The following is a 22516-nucleotide window of genomic DNA, read 5'->3' as shown; positions in this document are numbered from 1 at the left end:
AGCAATGAGGAGGAAGTCACCAGCCAGCCAGTCAGGACAGAGATGTGGAAGCAGAGCCAAAGACCCTAGAGGGGAGAACTCACAAGCTGTGTCTTAACCTAAAGTAGCTATAGCAAGTTACAACTTTCCTCAGAGCAAGCCTCTCTTAAATGGCACGCCTGACTCATTCCAGATGGCCATGGTCTCCTAGGTCAGCACTCACGTGAGTCCAGAGACCCCAAGCAACCCCAAGCTTCCCTCACAGGCTTCTCACAGCCCTCTTCAACCCAAGGTGTGACTTTTGCTGTATCCAGGTGAGGGTTTCCATGGATGATACAGACAATTAAACAAGAATTCAGAAGGTCAAGTTCAAGCAAAGGGTAAATTTCATCTACCTGATAATGTTGTACCCTGCAATTACCCAAGTATCTCATTTGGCTTGTATTTCATCTCATCTACTTGAGTATGACCACTTAGGTAAACCTCGTCTACTTGTGTATTCTGTAGATCTGAGGAATGAGATCTGACAACAGATAATAAAGTCAGTGCTGTAATACGTGTGATAAACTCACTCACCTTTGTTTGGCATATTTCTTTCATTTGACTAGGTTGTAGGCCTTGAAAGAGGAATCTGGATCCTTCTGCCCAGGAATGGGAAAGTACCTTATTATCACGAGATGAATCATTCAGATACAAGAGTGACAACAGACTCCTGCCTCTTGAAGGGATCTGAAGCTCCGTGAGAGCTTCAAAAGACTTTTTAAAACAACCAGGGCAGTCAAGACCACAAGTTTCCCAAATGAAGTCAAGACCGCATTTCCTAAATGGTAATGCCAGAACATAAATAAGTGTCTACCAAGGGATGTGCAACTACTAAACCATCTGCACATTTTTCCCTTTCATACAGGGATGAACCCTGTATTTCCCTTGCCAAAGAGGTGATTTGGGGAGGAAGGGGATCCCAAGTAGTGCTCTAAAGGCCCAAAGCCTCACCCAGACATACTCTGCCATGCAGGCTGATAGATTTGATGCTTGGGCCTGACTTTGCAATATTGCTTGAGGGTTAATGTGGTGCTAGGGATTGAACTCGGGTCCTTGAGCATGTGAAGCACACATCCCTGAGCCCTGAACTATTCCCCCAGCCCTCTGTGCTTTTTATATAACAGAGACAGGACAGCTCTGATACGTTGTTTTTTGAGCCTATAGTGCCAGGAATTACTCAGGCCACCACAGTGCTGTGCAGGATTTTCCTGTGACTCAATGTGGACAGTAGTAGAAGGTTTTTGAACATGCAATAACCAAAAATTCACTCACAATTAAATATAAAATCAATCTAAGATATTCCTGCCAGCCAGCCAGCCAGCGTTCACCCAGGTTATAGTCTTAGGAGAAAAGGGGTCACTACAAGGACAGTCAAAACAAGGGCCAGGAGGATTGGTTTATGCTTGAAAACCTACCTCAAAGGCTTGTGGAGAAGGCAGATGGGATAGAGATGGGACCACCATGACAAAGATAGTTAGAAAGGATAATTCTGAATAAGAACTGCATGCTGAAAACAGGTAAAGGAGTAAACATGATAACCAATCAGTACCTATACTGCAAGCCATAATGTCCCAGAGTACAGAGAGAAAGACAGAGACAAAGAGACAGAGACAGGCTGGAGGGAGGGTGATGGGAGGGAAAATGGGGACATTGGTGGTGGTAAATGTACACTGGTGGAGGGACGGGTGTCAGAACACTTTATGATTGAAATGGGACCAAGATCAACTTTGTAAACTGTGCCTCATGATGACACAATAAAAACTGAAAATAAAAGTAAATAGTCTGCGACCAAACTGCCCTAAACATGTCCTATTTTTATTTCCCCATCTTGGAAATTAATATAAATAAAATAAAATAATAAAAGGGGTCACTAGTGGAAAAGTTTAAGAGACCTGGGTCTAGTGGATGATTAGAGACTTAAGGGCAAAGGCTACATTTAATTTACATTTCTTTTCTATTTGGGTGCCACTGGTTCACAGCAGTATGGAAATTCAGGGGGTCAGTTTCATATCTCTATGTGTATAGACTCACCTCACCCACCACCAAAATTCCTTGCTATTTATTCACTCTAACCACTCCTCCCCATCCTTCCTCCCCTCCAGTAATCAACATAGTTGTCCCTGTGAGTTAGTTTTGTTGTTTTTGCCACTTCATTTGCCTTAATGATGATATTCCACATAGGAATTGTCTTTTTTCTGCTTTCTTATAACACAGCATCAGCACTACAAGTGACATCTCAAAAGGCATGACTTCATCTTCTCTACACATTTTTTGGAGAGGGCAGGACATACATCCTGGGGTACTCAAGACTTACTCCTGTCTCTGAGCTCAAAGATCATTCCTAGTGGTGCTTGAGGGACCATGTGGGTTGCCTGGGATCAAATTGTGGATTAGCAATGTGCAAGGCAAGTACTTTACCCACTAAACTCTTTCTCCGGCCCCTTTTCTATACATTTTATATCACATTTATTATTGTTTCTCTCCCTCTTCAGCTCCAAATACAAATGGTCACACAGCCAAATAACCTACACTGACTGAAGACATTCTAGAATAAGGTCTACTTGGCTATTCAAGGCCAACATTCCAGTAACTATAGAGTCTGAGTAAAAAAAATTGGAACTTTTAATCTGGCAAAAGAATATACAGGGATAAAGAACAAATTGTATGAGATCTCAGCTGTCCTGGGGGAAACACTTGATTATTTGTGAGTCATGCATCTCTGGTGAGTTAATGATGCCTTGAGTACTATATCTCTTAAGGAGGCTGCATAACCTTTACAACTTCTCATTCTTCTGGACTCAAAGCAAGTCATAATACTGGACCCACTTCTCAAGCTAGGTGACTGAGATGAGAAGCAGATGGAATAATGATGAGCAAAATATCTCAGGAATTCCTGCATCACGGTAAGGTCCAAGGTCAGAGTCACAGAATAACTTCCCATTTTCTGGGCCATAAAAGTGAAGCACCCAGATTTGACCTTCTGCTACCACCCTCCTTCATGGCAAAGACTGGTGTTTCTCTTTTGGGTAATGGTGACCTCTCTTATTTCATGTGATTTAATGTGGAGTAACCTTGTGTGCAGGCGATTGCAGGGTGCCGGGTGGGGTGCAATGGGGTGAATTTCCTGTCCTGGCCTGTGCTTTTCCTGTCCACTGTGATGGCTCCAAGACCATCGTCCGGGCTGTACACACATAATCTCCCTGTCTATTTAGGATGACTGTCCTGAGCATAAGGCTGGCTCTTAAAGCTAGGAAAGGATACAGCCAAAGAGAAGGACCACATGGAGGGCGGGGATCCACAGCTCCCGAAGGAAAAAAAAAACAGGTTCCAAAAAAAGCCGAGATCATCAGGAAGTCCCAGATGGGGTAGGTACCGCATCCCGCCTCCCCCAGATGGAACCCCGGTGACCAGAAGCCTCTACAAGCACAGTTCAAGTATGCGGGAACTAGGACTTTTCCTCCAAACCGCGCAGCTGCTTACGCGGCCTCGCGACATCTCTCTATATACAAAGTGATCCATGGGAAGTAAACCACCCAACGTTTCTCCCTGAAAATCAGAATTAAGTTTGGAGCACGGCCACAGCCCCAGAAACACAAGGACTTAATGCAGAACCCAGCAGCTTGGAGCAGAAAAGTGAACGGACTATGCGTTGATCCAGGCCATCATGTCTGCCCGAAGGGGAAAGGGTGTGGCCCCATTCGCCCTCTCTTCTCTGGAAAGAAGGATGGCGGCCACATGGGAGCCTTGTGGACAGCAGGTATGAGCTGGGGGTGTGGGGGCAACTAAAACCTCATGGGAAGGGGGGCGTTTCGGTCCGTCCTTCACGCCCTACCGAGGTCACCAGTTGCCCCCCATGAGCGGCTCTCCAGCACGGCCACAGCCCCAGAAGCACAAGGACTTAATGCAGAACCCAGCAGCTTGGAGCAGAAAAGTGAATGGACTATGCGTTAATCCAGGCCATCATGTCTGCCCAGAGGGGAAAGGGTGTTGCCCCATTCGCCCTCTCTTCTCTGGAAAGAAAGATGGCGGCCGCATGGGAGCCTTGTGGACAGCAGGCATGAGCCGGGGGTGTGGGGGCGACTAAAACCTCATGGGAAGGGGGGCGTTTCGGTCCGTCCTTCACGCCCTACCGAGGTCACCAGTTGCCCCCCACGAGTGGCTCTCCAGCACGGCCACAGCCCCAGAAGCACAAGAACTTAATGCAGAACCCAGCAGTTTGGAGCAGAAAAGTGAATGGACTATGCGTTAATCCAGGCCATCATGTCTGCCCAGAGGGGAAAGGGTGTTGCCCCATTCGCCCTCTCCTCTCTGGAAAGAAAGATGGCGGCCACATGGGAGCCTTGTGAACAGCAGGCATGAGCCGGGGGTGTGGGGGCAACTAAAACATCATGGGAAGGGGGGCGTTCCGGTCCGTCCTTCACGCCCTACCGAGGTCACCAGTTGCCCCCCACGAGTGGCTCTCCAGCACGGCCACAGCCCCAGAAACACAAGGACTTAATGCAGAACCCAGCAGCTTGAAGCAGAAAAGTGAACGGACTATGCGTTGATCCAGGCCATCAAGTCTGCCAGAGGGGAAAGGGTGTTGCCCCATTCGCCCTCTCTTCTCTGGAAAGAAGGATGGCAGCCGCATGGGAGCCTTGTGGACAGCAGGTATGAGCTGGGGGTGTGGGGGCGACTAAAACCTCATGGGAAGGGGGGCGTTTCGGTCCGCCCTTCACGCCCTACCGAGGCCACCAGTTGCCCCCCACTAGCGGCTCTCCAGCACGGCCACGGCTCCAGAGCACAGAAACCAATTTCTTAACTATCTGACTTTCAGTAGAAATACTTCCAGGGTCAATAAGTAAAATAGCAGAAATCCAAAACCAACATTTAATTCTTGAACCCAGCTGTAGAAAGCAAATCACTTCACAATGCTTTTTCAGCATGTCTGATTTGGGGGGGCGGGTAAACTCTAAATAATAGTGGTGAATCTTTTATTGAAACAATGAATCTAATCAAAGCAGATAGAGTGTTAACTAGAATTCATCTGCCTCACAGGGACTGGGAGGGGTGAGGGGTGGGGTTTTATTGGGGTTCTTCATGGCAAAAAATAAGTATTGGTAAAGGGAAATGTGTTTGATATTTGCATGACTGAGACCTAAACCTGAAAGCTTTGTAACCTTTCCCACAGTGATTCAATAAATAAAAAAAAAAATTAAATTTAATTAAATTTAAAAAAAAGCTAGGAAAGGACAATTTAAAAAAATAAAATGGGTTCATTTTCAGAGGTATTCTGAATTAGCTCTAGAGAAGTCTTTCTCTTTGAGGCTGGGAAAGCCACCTGGCTCCAACCCATGTCCATTTCAGCTGCATACTGAGACCACCTGTCCAGACAGACCTACCATAGTTGCTATAGATACCAGATTCAGCACCCATCTAGCCACAGGTTCCCTCACTTATTTGGCCTACCACCCCCTTTACAGAAGAAAAATCAGCAACATCTCCTCCGTGAGGAAATCTACATTCTTTTTTTTTTTTCTTTTTTTGGATCACACCCAGCAATGCTCAGGGGTTACTCCTGGCTCTGCACTCAGGAATTATTCCTGGCAGTACTTGGAGAACCATATGGAATGATGGGGATTGAACCCAGGTCAGCCACGTGCAAGGCAAATGCCCTACCCGCTGTACTGTCGCTCTGGCCCCAAAATATACATTCTTTAAGTGATCAACAATCTCTCCCACACACACCCCACCCCATTATACACAGTGCTCCATCTCTCCTTCCTGGATTTTACCAGTGACTCCTAGAGGAATTTTCCCCCTCTTTAAGAAACTCCTGATCTAACCAAAATATCTGGAGTTGAATTGGTTTTATATCTGCTGTTGTTCTTTAGAGGGATGCTCAGGTCTTACTCCAGGCTCCATGCTCAGGGATCACTCCTGGCAGGACTTGGGGCACAAACAGCCAGCCACATGCAAGCCAGCCTACCCCACTAGGCTATGGCTTTGGCCCTGAATCACTTGATTTGCATTTCCTCAAACCTAGAATGGTTTCTACCCTTATTATGTCCCGGAAAGGGAGTTTCCATCGCACATTGACCAGACCAAACCTGAGGCATGCTTTATTGCTAGCTCAAGCTAGGGTCCAAGTCTCATCCAACGCAGTGGAGTCTTGATAAAAGACCCCGACCCAAGTGGCATATTGTTACATAAGCAATGTTTGGTAGTTTTCCCAAGAGTTTCGGTGAAGCAGTCACAAGTCTGTGAGCTAATTGTTCATGCCTACCTGCTGTGTTCAGGGATATCCTACTTATCATAGGACTGGCTAGAGGTGTCTACAGGGTTTCCAGCTTCGGCCAAGGACAGTCTCAGGGAATGTTTTTTGGGGGGAAACAGAAACTTAGGCTCTTTCTCAGCCTCACACCCTGAGTAGACAACACAATGTTCAAAATGCACTTTTCAGAGTTGGGGAGATGGCTCAGGGTCAGGTACACGTGTTACGCATTCGCACAGAGACCCAAGATTGAGCCTCAGCTCCATATGTCTCTCCAGCATTACTGGGTGTAGCCCTGGAGGCTCCTGAGTATTCTTGGCGTGACCCAAATGGCACACACCTCCACGGGACCCAAGCAGCTCTATATAGGCAGCCCCAAAACCCGAATTCTCTGGCCGAGAAGTGCCAGGAATGACTCAGGGAAGTTCTGAGCACCGCTGGGAGATTCTCCCCCCCCCCAATGCATTTTTCATGTTGAAAAATGGCAGTAAGGAATTGCTATCTGCCCACTCATGACAAATGTTTTGCTATTTTCAATGTAAACTTGCATCCATGGAGACTAGTCAACCTGTCATGGTGGCATATGAACTAGGGTTTGCCCTGGGAGCAGAGGGGAGTCTCTCATCAGAAACTCTCAGCAAGCTTCTTCCTCCAGGCAGCCCTCAACTTTCACCTCGGAAAAACTAAATTTCTTCCTCACCCCCATACATTATTTGTAGTAACACAAAGAAGTTTCCAGGTTACTTGGTAAGCAACTCTGAGTTAATTAGATAAATCAAATAATTCAACCAACTCCTTTCATCTCGTAGTGTACAATAATTTACCAACTTTCAAAGTTGAGAAATCAAATCTCACTGCAATGATGGATGAGGATCACCCTCTTTGTGAGACTGTCAGAGTCCCACCGAAGCAGACTATAAATTCAAAATCAACAGAGACAGCATCATCTGAGACAGTCTTGTGTCCTATGGCTACAAGCAACGAACACTACAAAGGGAGTGTGATGAAGTTTGATTAAGGGTTTAGAATGATGCCAAAGAAGAGGAAAGAGACTGTCAAATACTAGGCAGACCAGATCAAAGACCACAGTTTCTACTACAGTCAGCGTTCATCATTCACACGGTCCTTAATAGAAAAGCCACAGAGGAAGGCTGGTAGCTAAGGGATATCGGAGTAGAGGAGAGCTTCTCTTGGACAGGAGAGACACAGCACAAATGAGGAATTCAGCAGAAGGCCGTGGGGTGGCTGTTGGTGGAGGAAGGAGAGTAAGGCCTGGGGACGCAATGCATATTTAATGCATTCACTTTTAAGGACAAGGTTTCTTGAACTCGGTGCTTTTGGTATTTGGGACCAGATTATTCTCAGTCTTTGGAGATTGTCCTGTCCTTTTCACTGGAATAAGTCACAACCTCCCTGACCTCTACCCACTAGCTGCCAAGAGCAGCCTTCTACATAACCAAAAACTGTCTCCTTATATTGCTATGTATACTTTCAAAGACAAAACAGTGCCCTTCCCATATCAAAATCTTTTATTCTGGAGTATATATCTATTGAGAGATGGGGGATGGGGCTTCCTTTCCAAGCTACCCCTTGCTCAGGATTGAAGAGTAGTATAAAACCATCATTTTACTTTACTCAGACATAAGTAGGTAAGAAAAACTGGTACAGAGGGATGGACTAGAGTGGAAGGATGGACAGTTTAGAATGAACTATATCACAGGTAGGAGAAATTTTTGAGGCAGAGTGGCCTGGGAGAGGGGATGGGTGAGTTGGGGTCCAACTTATGATGAAAATTGGGCAGGAACTGAGGTCAGTAGTAAGGGGGTACTCTTGGCAATAAATTTCAATGTCATGAAACCCAAGAAACTCCAGGAGGTCTCAGATATTGTTGCCAGTGGAGAGCACGACATTAATGCAGAGAAAGTGGGAATGAACTTGGCAGTGAAGTATCCAAAGAGGACTCGACTGCTAAGGCCTGCCTGAGCTCCCATAGACTGGACACTCCACAGGGCAGCTCTCAGGCTGCACCTGAGCCCCTGTGATCTGTTGATGTGGGAAGGGGTCTGTCGTATCTGAGTTTCCAGGGAGCCACAGTTCTAAGACTGGAACATGGGTTTTGCTCTTCACAAGTAGAGGAAAGTCAGTCTTGGGCCCCATCCAGGTTTCCCAGCTTTCTTACCTGTTCTCAAAAAGGCGTTTTGGGAGTAAAGACAAAGAGTAAAGCAGAGAAAAGGGGAGGGAGAAAAAGAAATGCATTCAAGAGTGAACAAGGGGTACTCCAGAGAAAAGAAGAGAGGCCCAGGGAGTAAAAGAAGGGATGGCAAGCCCCAATTTTAAATGTGCTGAGCTCAGAAATGGAATGCCCACAGTTTGCTTTGGCAATATTGATTTTTTTAATCTTTCTTTACAGACTGCCCTGGACTGAGAGTTTTCTGTGTGCCTAAGAGTTCACTGCTAGGATGCTGGCAAGAAAAAGGTTTTTGATCTTTGGGTAGTCTTTTTTCAACCTGACCATGGCCTTTTCTTTCTGCTGCTATCTTCCCTCTCCTGAAAGGGTGTGCTCTACTCCAGTTGGTCTGTCTTGCTGTTAGAGTGGACACGGGCTAATTCTGGGGTCCTTGGGATCAATGTGCAAGAACAGCAGCCCAACCGCTAAATGTAACAGCTCTTTCGTGCTACAAAATCTTCATTGAACAGTTGGCGTAGGTCTATCTCTGCAGGCTACAGCAACCGCAGAAGCAGGAAACTTCACACTGGGGGGCAGGAACACAGAAACAGCTTCTCTTCTTCCTTCTCCTCCTGCCCTTCTGCCTCTCTGCTGTACTGCTCCACTCGTGGGCCACTTGTTTTTACAGTTTCTGGTCACAAATGGCAGGTCAGCATTGTTGTCTTTTCCCTATAGGTGTCTCCAGCACCCCCTGATCTGAATTACCTGTGAGCACTATCTGGCAATCTGAGTGCTACTTGAGCTGTGGTTTGTGTTTATGCATATTACTTATCCCATCCTTAGCTGTTTCTACTCTCTGATTATAAATGACCAATCAGATCATCTTAATTATTTGCCCAGTCCTCTTCACTGCTGCCTCTGTAATGCCATCATACCTGATTTGCTAAGAATCATTTCCATGGAGGGTTTAGTCTTGGGCTTTGAGACAGGCAAAGGGAGTGTGACAGAGCAAGTTCTCTTCAAATCATATCTTTGTTTTCATTCTTCCCAAAACTTATTGCCAAGGAAGAACCTCCTCACTAACTGCCCGCTTCCATACAATCAACTGGTAAAAGAGTTATCCAAAAGCTGCCCATTCCAGATGCAAGCTGTCAAGCTCAAAATTCAAAGTCTAGACCCTTGGCACCTGGAGGCGATTCAGCAGTACCCAAGGCCCTGATAAGATTCAGAGAATGAAGAGACCAGTCTTTACGAAGCACCCAGAGATCTATGTGTGCTATCTCCTTTGGACATTCAGGCTGCAAAGTCATAGTGAAAGCTTAAACAATGAACCTTTATTAAACTACAAAATGCCCAGATTAAAATATCTCCATATTAAGATAAACAGTGCTCCTTGGCAGCCAGATTCTCTTCCCTTTCTACTCTGCCATTCTCAGTGAGTTTGCTTACTTTTAGCCAGAACTAACAGTATAAATTTAACAATATATTTCTCCTTCTTGACCCCAGAATGGCTGCAATAGGTCCTGACACCACAACATGGAGGGAACCACAGAAGAATGTCAAATAAAAGGAAATAATTTCAATGGTTTCCCTGTGCCTACAATAGAACTCATCCACCCTGAGCTGCAATTCTACAGATCATACCAAGAAAGGCCAGCCCTCCAAGAATCCATCAGAGTGGGAAAACTGCTTGAATTCTTCAACAGCAAATGCAGATGGTTACAGCTCACTACTAAATGGTCTGGGAATGAAAATTGGATTTCTGTGAAATTCACTTAAGTTTCAATCCACTGAGAAAATGCTTCACATGCAGTTAGGCCAGACACCAGATTAGCAAAACTGACACTGAAATGATTTGCCTCATCGCATCCTCAAAGCTTATTAAATGTTTTCTCTAAACACAGACTGGTCCTGATGTGTTTAGAATATCAAAGAGGCGAAATCAATTAATTCCTCCTTACACAGCCTCTTCTCCGCTATATATTGTTAGTGTGAGCACTAAAAGCTCAACTTTCTCTGGCACTTGGATTTGTAGAAATAACAAGAACTAGCTTGAGGCAGCCTCTCACTTACTTGGTTGTTAACTGGCTAGTTAGGAGACCATCCAGAAGACTGAGACAGCAGCCAGGTCAGCTAGTGTCTGCCTCTCCCAGCAGAAATCACACTTCAATTGCTTCTCCCTGTGTTCACTGTAGCACTGTAGCACTGTCCTCCCATTGTTCATCGATTTGCTCGAGCGGGCACCAATAACGTCTTCACTGTGAGACTTGTTGTTACTGTTTTTGGCATATTGAATTCGCCATGGGGAGCTTGCCAGGCTCTGCCATGCGGGCGGGATATTCTCAATAGCTTGCCAGGCTCTCTGAGAGGGATTTGAAAAAGAGAGAGAGAATTTCATGCCATTCCAATCAGAGCTGGGCTTTGGTGAGATGTTGATAGGGATGAACAATTTTCGAAACCTTCCTTCTGTTGTTGAAAGGAGTTGAGAGATTTTTCTTATGAACTATCATTAGTTTGTATTTTTGTAAGTCTAAGCTATGAAATGTGGATTTCAGCCTTATGTCCAAATTTTAACTTTAACCTTTGTTTTTCAAGGATCTAAGGGCTGTGTTTTCCTCTGTAGGCAGTGTGATTTTTAACTTGTTTCCTAGTAAAGAATTTTTCACATTTTTAATTAATGTTATGTGTACTGAAGTACTTGCAGGGAAGTATACTAATGTCTGCCACTTTCTTAAAATGCACCCCAAGAAGGATAGATTTGTGGTAGGTTTCCTGGCTGTCTCTCCAAATAAGAAGGGTGAGATGTGAAAGTGAGGGAGATAGTAGCCCAGAGAGAGGGAGTGCTACTGACCCCTGCTCAATGCACCTCTTGGTAGACCCCTGAGGAATGCCTAGGAGAGTTAAGAGTAGAAAAGTCTTTCAGCAGCACCCATGATGAGATGCTAGTATCCCACCAACCCCACTGGGCAGCTTATAAATGATCTTCCAGACACAGGAATTGGTCCCCATTGTCCAAGTTTTGGGAAGATATAGCCCAAGCTAGAGTGAAAGATTGCTCCTTGCAGGAAAAGGAAAATCAATCCAACTCTCCAACCAGGTTCCAGGTTCATTGTCTATTCACAGAAAAGAATTTTAGGTGGAGGGACGAAGTGATAGGACAGAGGGTAGGGCATTTGCCTTGCACGCAGCCGACCCGGGTTTGATTCCCAGCATCCCATATGGTCACCTAAGCACTGCAAGGAGTAATTCCTGAGTGCAGAGCCAGGAGTAACCCCTGAGTATCGCCAGGTGTGACCCAAAAAGAAAAAAATCAATTTTAGGTGGAGACAAATAGCAAAATAAAATAGTTCTCTTTAGAAAAATGTGAGGAGGGAGAAAGGAGAGAGGAGAGAAAGAGATACCTGTTCAAGAGAGATTGCAGACTTCTACAGATGGGAGAAAGCTGAGGGTACTTCTTCATAAAGTGAAATAAATTAATTACACATCTCCGTTGAGGAGAAGGCAGCCCTCAGGGTGGCATACATGCCACTTGCCTCTTCAAAGTTGGTTTTGTAGGGCTTTTCCCAAACTGCCCCCTCTTCAGGCTTTCTAGGCAAGTAAGAGTCTGTTGCTAGGGTGTTGTCATAAGGGAAGAACTTTGTTTTTTTATTATTTTTTTTGTGGGGGAGGGTTCCTCTCATTTTCTTTTATTCCTCTTGAAATGCCTCTTTTTTTTTTTAAATGAAGGAGTCCACCCTTCTTTGGGCCTCGTTTCTGCATCTCCTAAAGAAATGTGGCCCTCAAGCTTTTGGGCTGTTTTAGAGCTGATGACAAGGTAACTTCTTTAGAACTTCCCAAGAAAATTATTTCTAGATGCCCCCCCATCTGCCTACCTGTTTTGAGCTGCTATGATTCCATCAGGAATCATGTGGGTGGGTAGAAGAGTTATAAATCAAGTATATTTAATTATCAGTGACATAATGTACTGGTGGATCTATAGAGAAGTTACTAAAATATTTTTTATATTTTCTATATTTTATTTATTTTTTTTCGGTAGGAAACGTCTCGTTGACAGCTCAGAGCTTAAAAAAATATATATACATACACATATATAAAAATAAATTGTGTTGGCATCACTGGACGGCTACATGCAAAAAAATAGGCTCAGAACTCTGCCTAACACCATGTACAAAAGTAAGATCAAAATGGATTAAAGACCTCAACATCAGACCAGAAACCATAAGGTACATTGAAGATAAAGTTGGCAAAACCCTCCATGACATTGAAGCTAATGGTATCTTCAAAGATGCCACGCCACTGGCCGAGCAAGTGAAAACAGAGATAGATAAATGGGACTATCTTAAACTAAGAAGCTTCTGCACCTCCAAAGAAACAGTGACCAAAATACAAAGACAGTCTACAGAATGGGAAAGGATATTCACCGAATACACATCTGACAAGGGGTTGATATCCAGGATATACAAAATACTGGTTAAACTCCACAAGAAGAAAACATCCAACCCCATCCAAAAATGGGGCAATGAAATGAACAGAAACTTTCTCAAAGAAGAAATCCGAATGGCAAAAAAGCACATGAGAAAATGCTCTACATCATTAATCATCAGGGAGATGCAGATCAAAACCACAATGAGATACCATCTCACACCTCAGAGACTGGCCCACATTCAAAAGAACAAAAGCAACCGATGCTGGCGTGGATGTGGCGAGAAAGGGACACTCCTTCACTGTTGGTGGGAATGTCCACTGGTTCAGCCCTTCTGGAAAACAGTATGGACGATTCTCAAAAAATTAGAAATTGAGCTCCCATTTGACCCAGCAATACCACTCCTGGGAATATATCCCAGAGAGGCAAAAATGTATAGTCGAAGTGACATCTGCACTTGTTTGTTCATTGCAGCACTCTTTACAATAGCCAGAAACTGGAAGAAACCTGAGTGCCCAAGAACAGATGACTGGTTAAAGAAACTTTGGTACATCTACACAATGGAGTACTATGTAGCTCTTAGAAAAGATGAAGTCATGAAATTTACATACAAGTGGTACAATATGGAAAGTATCATGCTAAGCGAAATGAGTCAGAAAGAGAGGGATAGACATAGAAAGATTGCATTCATCTGGGGGATATAAAGTAACAAAGTATGAGATTAATACCCAAGAAGAGCTGAGATCAGCACCAGGAGGATTACTCCATAACTTAGAGGCCAGCCGGGTATCCCAGAGGAAAGGGCAGTTCAGATAGAGAAGGGAGCACCAAATAAAGGATGTTTGGAGGATCCTCCCAGGAGGGGAGATGCATGTCAAAAGTAGACTATGGACTGAACATGTTTGCCACTCAATGCCTCTTTTGCAGACCACAACACCCAAAAGGAGAGAGAGAACACAGGGGATTGCCCTGCCACAGAGACAGGGGGGATGGGGGGATGGGGGTGGGAGGGAGGGATATTATCCATGGTGGTGGAAAATGGGCACTGGTGGAGGGATGGGTATCTGATCATTGTATAATTGAAACCAAAGCACAAAAAATTGTAAATCTACAACTTTAAAAAAAAATAAAATAAAATAAAGGGGGAAAAAAAAAAACTCCAGCCCCTTCCCCAGTGGGTCCAGGCAGCTCCTCCCTACAGGGCGCAGGGGAGAGGGCTGTGGTGGGGGGGCGCCCGCCTTCGCTCCCTGTGGGCTCCCTGCCTCCAGTTCCAATGTCAGGGTCGAGGCCGTACACCCCTTGGGAGAGGAAGAGGCACGCCCCAAGCTTCCACCTTCCCTTGGACTGGGCTGCAGATGTGGAGGGCCTCACGCAATGCTTGGGGCCCCCAGCCCACTCCCAGGCCGCTGTCCATGCGGGGAGGGTGGCCAGGCTGTGGCGGTGGGTCAGTCTGATGGCCGCTCACGGGGCCACCCAGGGCCAAGTGTCTGAGGCTGCGGAGTCCAGGCCTGGGTGCCGCCGGCCCCTGCCCCCACCAGATTTTGTTTTTTTTTTAAAAAAAAAAAGAAAGAAAGAAAAGTGGGAGGTGGGGGAGGGGGCTACGGGGCAGGGGACAGAACATGGGGGAGAAACCACGGAAGTGAGGCGGGAAGGGGAGCCCCGCATGGGGCCGAGCCTCAGTTGGAGTCTGAGTCCGACGAGTCCCCCGAGGAGGAAGAGCTGGAGCTGCTGCCCTCAGACTCGTTGTCCTCGTCCTCGTCGTCATCCTCATCGTCGTCCTCGTCGTCGTCATCCTCCTCATTCTCGTCCCTGTCCTCGCTCTAGTCTTCGCTGCTGGACTCGGACGAGTCCCCTCCATCCTCGGACGAGTCTCCGTTCTCATCATCGTCCTCCTCTTCGTCCTCGTCCTCGTTCTCATCCTCCTCCTCATCTTCATCCTCAGATTCCGACTTGGACTGCATGGCAGTCCGGCTGGACTTGGGGTTCGGGCCTCGCAGCTTGGTCATGCTCTTACGTTTATTGGAGATGTACTCTTTATACGCTGCCCCGGTCCTGTGGAGAGAGACTCTTCACCCAGAGGTCCAGGTGCAATTTGTACTGCTTCTGTTGCTCCTCGGCCAGCTTTTTGTAGTGTTCCTTCTGGCTCCGTGAGATCCGCTGCCAGCGGCTGCCGATCTCCACCATGCGCTCCTTCAGCGGCAGGTGGTTCAGCTCCCCGTTGGAAAGCAGCTCCTGGGAGAACTTCTGGTAACCGTTCATGGGGGGCTTCTTCGGCTCTCCCTGGAACTTCATCTTCTTGGACGAGTTTGCAGCAGCTGGGGGTGCTCGCATCTCGCTCAGCTCTCTCTCGTATCGCTTTTGGTCTTCAGCTGCCTTCTTGATCCACATCAGCTTCTCCTTCTTCTCCATGTTGTTCCAGGTCAGCTCCATGGCTTTCAAGGCCTTCACCCTGTCGTTCTTGAAGCGGGCCAGGTAGTCGCCGATGACGCTCTGCTGCCAGATCTCTTCGGCTCTCTTGGGCGACTCTGGCAGCTTGGCCCGGTCCTCACGCTCCCCGCCGGGCTTCCTCTCCGACTGGGCCTTCAGCGCCGCCTCCCGGGCCTTGTACTTGGTCTTCTTCTCAGACAGGTCATTCCACATGCGGGCCAGCAGGCGGGTCAGCTCGCTCTCCGACAGCTCCGGCCACTCTTCCTGCAGCTGCCGCCGCTTCTCTTCAGAGAAGATGAACATGGCTGAGACGGGCCTCTTGGGCTTCTCGGAGCCACCCTTGCCCCCTTCTTGGGCTGGCTTCTTGGAGGCCGGGCTGGTGGCTGGCTTCTTGTTGATGCTCAGCATCTTCTCCTCCCCCAGGACCCGCTGCTGCTCCTCCTCGGGCAGGCTCTCTAAGAAGCGGAGCAGTTCCACTTCGTAATCTTTCTTTTTCTGGTCGCACTTCTTGTGGTAGGCGTCCTTCTTCTGCGACAGCAGTTTCCACTGCTGGCTGCACAGCACCTTGCGCTCCGTGCTGGGCACGTCCTTCATGTTGGCCATCAGCTCTGCGCAGTACAGCGAGTAGCTGTCCGGCGGTGGTTTGGTGGGTCGTCCGTCAAACTTGTCCTTGAGCTGGCGCTTGGCCTTGGTGAGGGTGGACTTGGTGATGCCCTCCTCGCTGATGTTCAGCTCGGGGTGTTTCTGGATATAGTCGCGCATGATTTCATCTGGCCGCACTTTGAGGTACACCTTCTTCTCGTGGGTATACCACAGCTGCTGGGGGGTTTTGGGTTTCTCTGGGATGTCCGACTTCTTGGCATTCTGGAATAGGTCGGGGTGGTCCTCCCTGAATCAGGCCAGGTTCCGCTCGAACTCCTGTTTCTCTCTCTGGAAGTCCTGAATATATTTCATCTTCTTCTTCTCTGGAAGCTCCTTGTATTTCTTGGATAGAATCTTGGTCAGGTCCAGGTTGCTCATCTCAGGGTGCAGTTTGGCGTACTTGGCCCGCTTCTCCATGAAGAAGCGGAAATAAGGGGTTAGGGGCTTCTTTGGGAAGTCCGGGTGTTTCTTGAGGTTTTTGCCCTTGTAAGGGTTTTTGACGTGTTCCTGAGCGTCAAGGATCAATTCTGTCAATGTACGGAACTTCCTCACCTCGTTGGAGATCTCCACCCATTTCAGTTTGCACATGTCTCCGGAAAAGTCTTTAAATGCTACTTGTGTGATTCGGTTGTCTTGAATTTGGAGCTGTCGTTTGATGGGAGGTTGTTCTTCATGCACTCCAGTAGTCAGCATGTCTTCCTGGGACCAGAGGTCTTGGCCTTTGGGGGCGGCCATTTCCAGGTCTGTGGGGCAGTCGGCTTCTCCGTTCATTCTTCAGCCGTCCAGCCACCTCCTCGGTCGAGCTGGCCGGGCACCCCGGGGTCTGAGCCACCTCACCCTTTGGTGGAAGAGACACCCGCCCCCGCTCAAGTGCGCTGCGAGGTGAGGGGCTTTCTTCCTCCCCACTCCGGGACGCGAGGCGGGGGCCGAGCTCCCACTGCAGCGCCCCTGCCCTGGCCCGCAGGAGGCTGCCGGGGCCGGCGGGGGTGGGCGCGCACGCCCCCCCACCCTGCCCCTCCCGCAGCCTCGCACCCCGGCCCGGCGGCGGCTGCGGCGTGCGCCCTCCCCTGCCCACGCGAGAGACTGCTCCCCTATTTTCTATATTTTAAAGTCTTTGTTTTTAGTTTTATTATTTTTTGATGGGCCAGAGAGAGTTCAAAGGGCTAAAGTTAATTTTTTGCCAGGTTCTATCCCATTTTATTATTTTTATAATAACATGTTAAGGAATGTAAGATTTTCAAAACCTACCAAAATGTGAATAGTCTAACCATTCCCTTGGACAAATAATTCTATTATCAGCCTCAGTGTACATTATAACAAATAAGGAGCAGGGGAAGATGTGAAAATTTTGTCTGGCTTAAGAGATAAAAGGATGACATTTGGATTGGTCTTTTTATAGATACATTACTATATAATTATTTTACTAAAAGTATATGATAAGGGCTGGAGAGATAGCATAGCAAGTAGTGCACTTGCCTTGTACACAGCCAACCTTGGTTCTATCTCCAGTCTTATGTGGTCCTCTGAGCACTATCAGGAGTAATTCCTAATACAGAGCCAGGAGTAACCCCTGAGCATCACCAGGTGTGGCCCAAAAACAAAGAGAGAGAGAGAGAATAAAAGTTTATGATTATTCACAAGCTGAATGATTTGTTATATAATAACCTTTTGATTTTTACAGTATATAAGCAGTTCAGTCCATTGCCTCTTGTACACTACTTTTTATTACTGAGTTAAATACATTTGTGGACCATAAAAATGGCCCCAAGTTGTATTAATTATCCAGTTGACTCCAACACATAGTCTTCATGAAGTTCAAGTTCCCTGTCCTTGACTCAGCACTAAACTTTTGCTTTGCACATTGCCTTACTCTTTCCAAAGAAGCTTTACCCCAAAACACAGGTGAAGTTAAAGACACCATGTTAAGACAAGAAATATGGGTGTTCTTCTGTAGACAACTACCTTGTCTTCAAGTGGTAGGAGCACTTGGAGAGGAAATGTTCCGTTATGCCACTCAGGAGGAGGGTCATTTCTATTCCTCCAAGTAAAAGACCAAGGTCTGTTGACCTCAAGGGCTCGGTCACCAGGCATGTGGTCACTCAGTAGCAAGCGAGGCTAACACCATCCCCCAGAAACTTCTGTGAGGCCTCAAAAACACATACCACATTTATTCTTAAATGAACAGAATCTTCTTACAACAACTAGCATCACTTTTCTGATGATGTGGATGAAGCTGCAGATGGGCTGGAGTGCAGCTGGAAGTTCTCTTGTCTCTGTGCTGACTTGCCTGTTGGGAGTAGAAATTCCTTTTGTGAGAAGTTTCAAGGAGATCAGCTGCTGGACAGAAAACTTTTGTAGCTATTCCCTTCCAGTGACTGAAAGTTCTTCGGGAGATCTTGGCAATGGGAATCCCTTTACCAGAAAACAACTTCACAGAGTTCAATTTGTTCTCAAATTATCAGTCAGTGCCACTCTATCTAATAGTGAAAGCCAAAGCCAGTGACTACCTGGAGCCAAACACTTGATGCGTCTCTTCCAACTGGCAACTGCATGATATCCTTTGTGATAAACTGGTTGGTGAGTTAACATGTGTGTGGAATTCTGTGAGCCATCCTACTAAATTAATGGAAACGAAGGAGAGGCAAGAACTACTTTCTAATTTTAGTCAGTTGGTGAAAAATACAGGTCATAAGCCTGGGCTTGTCTGGAGTCTGCAGGGGAGGACTGTCAGGAGTCTAAGCTCAATACCTGTGGAATCAGGTACCATCTCCAGAAAGAAGGTCGGTATGGACTGACTTGAGTTAAATTGTGCCAAATTAGTGTTAGAGAATTGCTGATGCTCCTCTACCAGCACCTACATATTGACAGTCTCAGGACATCAATTGCCAACAGCCCTCTCATTTCTGAGGCTGGAAATGGGTGTCTTTTCTCTCTGAGCTCCGTCTGCATTGATTCATCTTTTCAAAGACACACTTTTGATTTCATTGATTTTTCTCTGCCATTCTGTTTTCAATTTCATCACCTCCTGTGCTTTATCCCAGCCTTCCTCCTGCTTTCTTTGGTTTTAATTTACACTTCCCCCATGCACCCAGCTTCTTAAGTTGTAATATTAGATTCTGATCTGAGACCTTTTTTTCTTTCTTAATGTCTTAAATGTAAATGTTTTAATTTCACGTCTTAACTTTCCCAGAAATGCCAGTATTACTATGGATGATTATGTTATTACGTGCAGGCTATAGTTGTTGGCATCCTTTGTCATTTGTTGTCATATCCCTTGTCATTTGTTGTGAGTCAAAGTTAGGAACTCTTTTGGTAAGGAGCACAACTTTGCCATCACTGCCTGCAGCAAAGAGAAAATGGGGTCATTGGAATTTCTGATGCTTCACTCCCCACTTTCCTGCTGAGGGTAGGAAAATGAATCATCTTTCAACCTTTAGAGTTTTTCCTTTAAAACCCTAAAGGCTCATGCCTGTCTCCCTCAGCTCATCTCATTGGACCAAACAGCAGATAAAGACCTGCACCCAGGAGGGCCTTGCCCTGGGCTGAGAGGGACCAATAAGGTGCCTTAGGAGAGAAAGGTCTGGCCTTTTTCCACTTGGTTGTCAGTGTCCTCTTGGCTTTAAGAAGAAAAATCAATTTTCAAAATCAAACTAGGTACCTTGATTCCTTTCCCATCCAGAGCAAGAAACTACTAGTTGGGAAATTGTCCTGCTAACATGTCTTAAGCAGCATCCCTGAAATTTTGATGTTTTACATGCTTTTAAAATTCTCTGTATAATTTTCATATATCTGTTTTTGAGGGTATGGCAATGCTCAGGGGACCGTGCTGTGCTAGGGATCAAAGCCCAGGGCTTGCTCATACATACCATGCAGTCAACCCTCTGAACCCTGACTTACTAGCTTCTTTCTTCTATCAAAACATCCCAGAGGTTTTTATTTTGTTACTGTAAAATGTAAGGTCTAAACTATTCATTTGGTTCTTTCTTATAACTTTTATCTGCTTTTCTTTTAATATATTTTCACCTTTATTTCAAAGTGTTTGTTCACTTGCCTTGCACATGGTCAACCCAAGTTCGATCCTCAGCAACATATATGGTCCCCCAACCAGCAAGGGGAGTAATTCCTGAGTGCAGAGCCGGGAGTAACTCCTAAGAACACCTGGGCATGACCCAAAATCAAACAAGCAAAAGAGTGTTTATCCTTATTTAGCAAACACAGAGAAAATTACTGTTCTGAAGTTTTATCTGATAATACTAACATCAGGGAAATCTTGGCATTGGAGTCTGTTGGTCGTATTTTTCTATGAGAATTACTGAAATTTGTATCTGGTTCTTGAGCATGAGTATATAATAAGAGATTATATCTTGAAAATGTTTAATATTTTGCTTTGAGTCTCTGAGTTCATTTTAAATACTCCATAAGACATCAACAATGTTTTGTTTTAGCAAGTAAATTTAGCAAGCAAGCAATTCTGATGGTATCAAAGCATACCTCCTGATGCACTTTTATGTGCTATGGTTTCAATGCCAGTTTAATTTTCAAAGTCTTTCTGTATTCCCTTTGAGTCTGCTGTGTGGAAATATCACTCCAGTCTTGAATGTGAGAGATGTTTTCCAAGGTAGTGTTGACCATTTAAACCATTGCAACCATATTTCTCCACATCATCCTCACACCCGATTTTTTGTTTAGCAGTCTAAAAATTAGTTTGTAGCCTTTCATCTTGTTATCCCTGCAGTGGTATAAGTCTGTTTGACCTGCCACTTAAAAGGTAAACAGAGGCACAAGATAGTCACCATGGGCTTAGAGATACACGGTTCTCTTCTCAGTGAGGGGAGAATTCTCAGTGCAATGCCCAAAACAGACTTGCACGGTCTAGAACCTATCTTGTAACTCCTCTCAACAAAGAGCTTAAGATCATGAGTAAGTTACATGGAATGTCAAGACTCACACCTTCCTGCTTCGATTTGGACTATTTAATTTCAACATATATTAACGAATACTCCATACATCCTAATCTTGATTAAGAATTTAATTAGAAAATGATTTTTAAAAGCAATGCCAACACAACTATTGCCCCAAAACCTTACATGATGGTCAAAGAAGAAGGAGGAGGAGGAAGAGGAGAAGGAGGAGGAGGAGGAGGAATAAGAGCAAGAAGGAAGATGGTATGGTGAGATCCTGAGGGATGACAGTGCATGAAAATGCGGTAGGCTGCTTCAGATCTATTTCCTGCACGTGCAACTCAAGCACTGAGGTCAGGATCTGAGACACAGATGGGTGGGGGTGGGGTGGGGGGGGGAAAGGAGGGTCTTTATTCAGTTCCCTGTTCTCTGTGTCATCGTTCACACTCTCCAGCCCCAAGAGGTCACCTTCCAGAGTTTGATTTTTGTCCTCTTGCGTTGATTCATATCCATCCTGTGAGTTCACCTTTAGGGCAGAGAGTGTGCTGGCCCTCTGTTTGAAGGAAATATTTTCTCTCCAGTTCCAACCAAGCCTCAGTTGTCACAGCAATTTATTGGGAAAGCACTTGCAGTCTACTGGTAGAGCTCGCTCAGTGTAGGAAGGAGAAACGAGAAGAGGAGAATGGCAAAGGGACCCTCCTTCCCGTACTTTGTCTTGCACGGATCGCACATCCTGGCCCATGCACCAGAAAGTGAAAATTTTTACATTTCAACTGCTGCACCATTCTTGGGTGAAATTTGTTCTCAAATACACATTAAAACTTATGGTGGATTTAACAAAAGAGAGGAGAGGAGAGGGAAGGGAAAGGAGAGGAGGGGAGGGAGGAGAAGATGTTTCAATCCAGTAGCTTTTTGAAAAATTGTATCTTGGATCCATTTATTTCTTTGTTCCCTGAACTATACTGATACCAATTCTTTTCTATTCATCAATCCTCATTGTATGTTTAAAAGCCTGTTACTGCCTGAAATTTCTTTGTTGAAACTGAAGTAGCTCTTTTAAACAGCCTATTGAGAGCTTCTAATTATCTTTTTCCATGTGTTAATTAATGGTCATAACTGTTCTTTCTTTCTGATTTTCTATTGCCTTTCTCATCTTTCAGGTTATAACTTGCCTCAGATTTAGCTTCCTTATATTTTTCTTCTTGTTTATAAGCTTAGAATGCTTGCCCAGGATTTTTTTAATTGCACTCGATGTGAACATAAATGACTTCAGAACTTTTTATTCATCACATTTTTGGAATGATAATAAGCAACAGAGTCAAATTTAACTAAAGATGAAGAATATTGAAAGTTCTCTAGAGCATAACATAAAATAATACAGCATTTCATTAGTTTTCAACACCCACACTAGAAATCTCACTGGCTGATTATTCTTTTCCATTCCATTGCTAGTGCTGCTGTATTCACAATGTCTGCCATTATTTCAAAAGTGCCAAAATAAAGGTACGATTCCTTCCACAGAAAAATGTAAGACTGGAAATGAGCTGACTGCTAATGAAGGGAAAGTACTTGTTATTTTGAATATTAAAATTCCTGCACTAATCAATAACCAAGTGTCCACGGTCCATATGAGTGCCTATTATATACCCTGCAATACACAGACATGAAAATGAAATACATCC

At 45.5% G+C, this 22516-nt stretch overlaps 1 non-coding gene and 1 pseudogene across 1 annotated transcript; one reads left to right on the top strand and one right to left on the bottom strand.

Annotated features, from left to right (window-relative positions):
* The first annotated feature begins 3145 nt into the window (after window positions 1-3145).
* On the top strand, window positions 3146-3283 carry LOC130020837 (small Cajal body-specific RNA 11). The gene has a single exon (XR_008792040.1). It is a non-coding gene; the product is annotated as a small Cajal body-specific RNA 11 (non-coding RNA).
* An 11140-nt stretch (window positions 3284-14423) lies between these two features.
* Window positions 14424-16794, bottom strand: LOC130020630 (nucleolar transcription factor 1-like; annotated as a pseudogene).
* Window positions 16795-22516: the final 5722 nt, after the last annotated feature.

This window comes from Sorex fumeus, unplaced genomic scaffold (assembly GCF_029834395.1).
Source record: "Sorex fumeus unplaced genomic scaffold, SorFum_2.1 ptg000013l, whole genome shotgun sequence".
Taxonomy (NCBI): domain Eukaryota; kingdom Metazoa; phylum Chordata; class Mammalia; order Eulipotyphla; family Soricidae; genus Sorex; species Sorex fumeus.
Note: the sequence above shows the minus strand (reverse complement) of the source record. Positions and strands in the feature narration are given on the sequence as shown.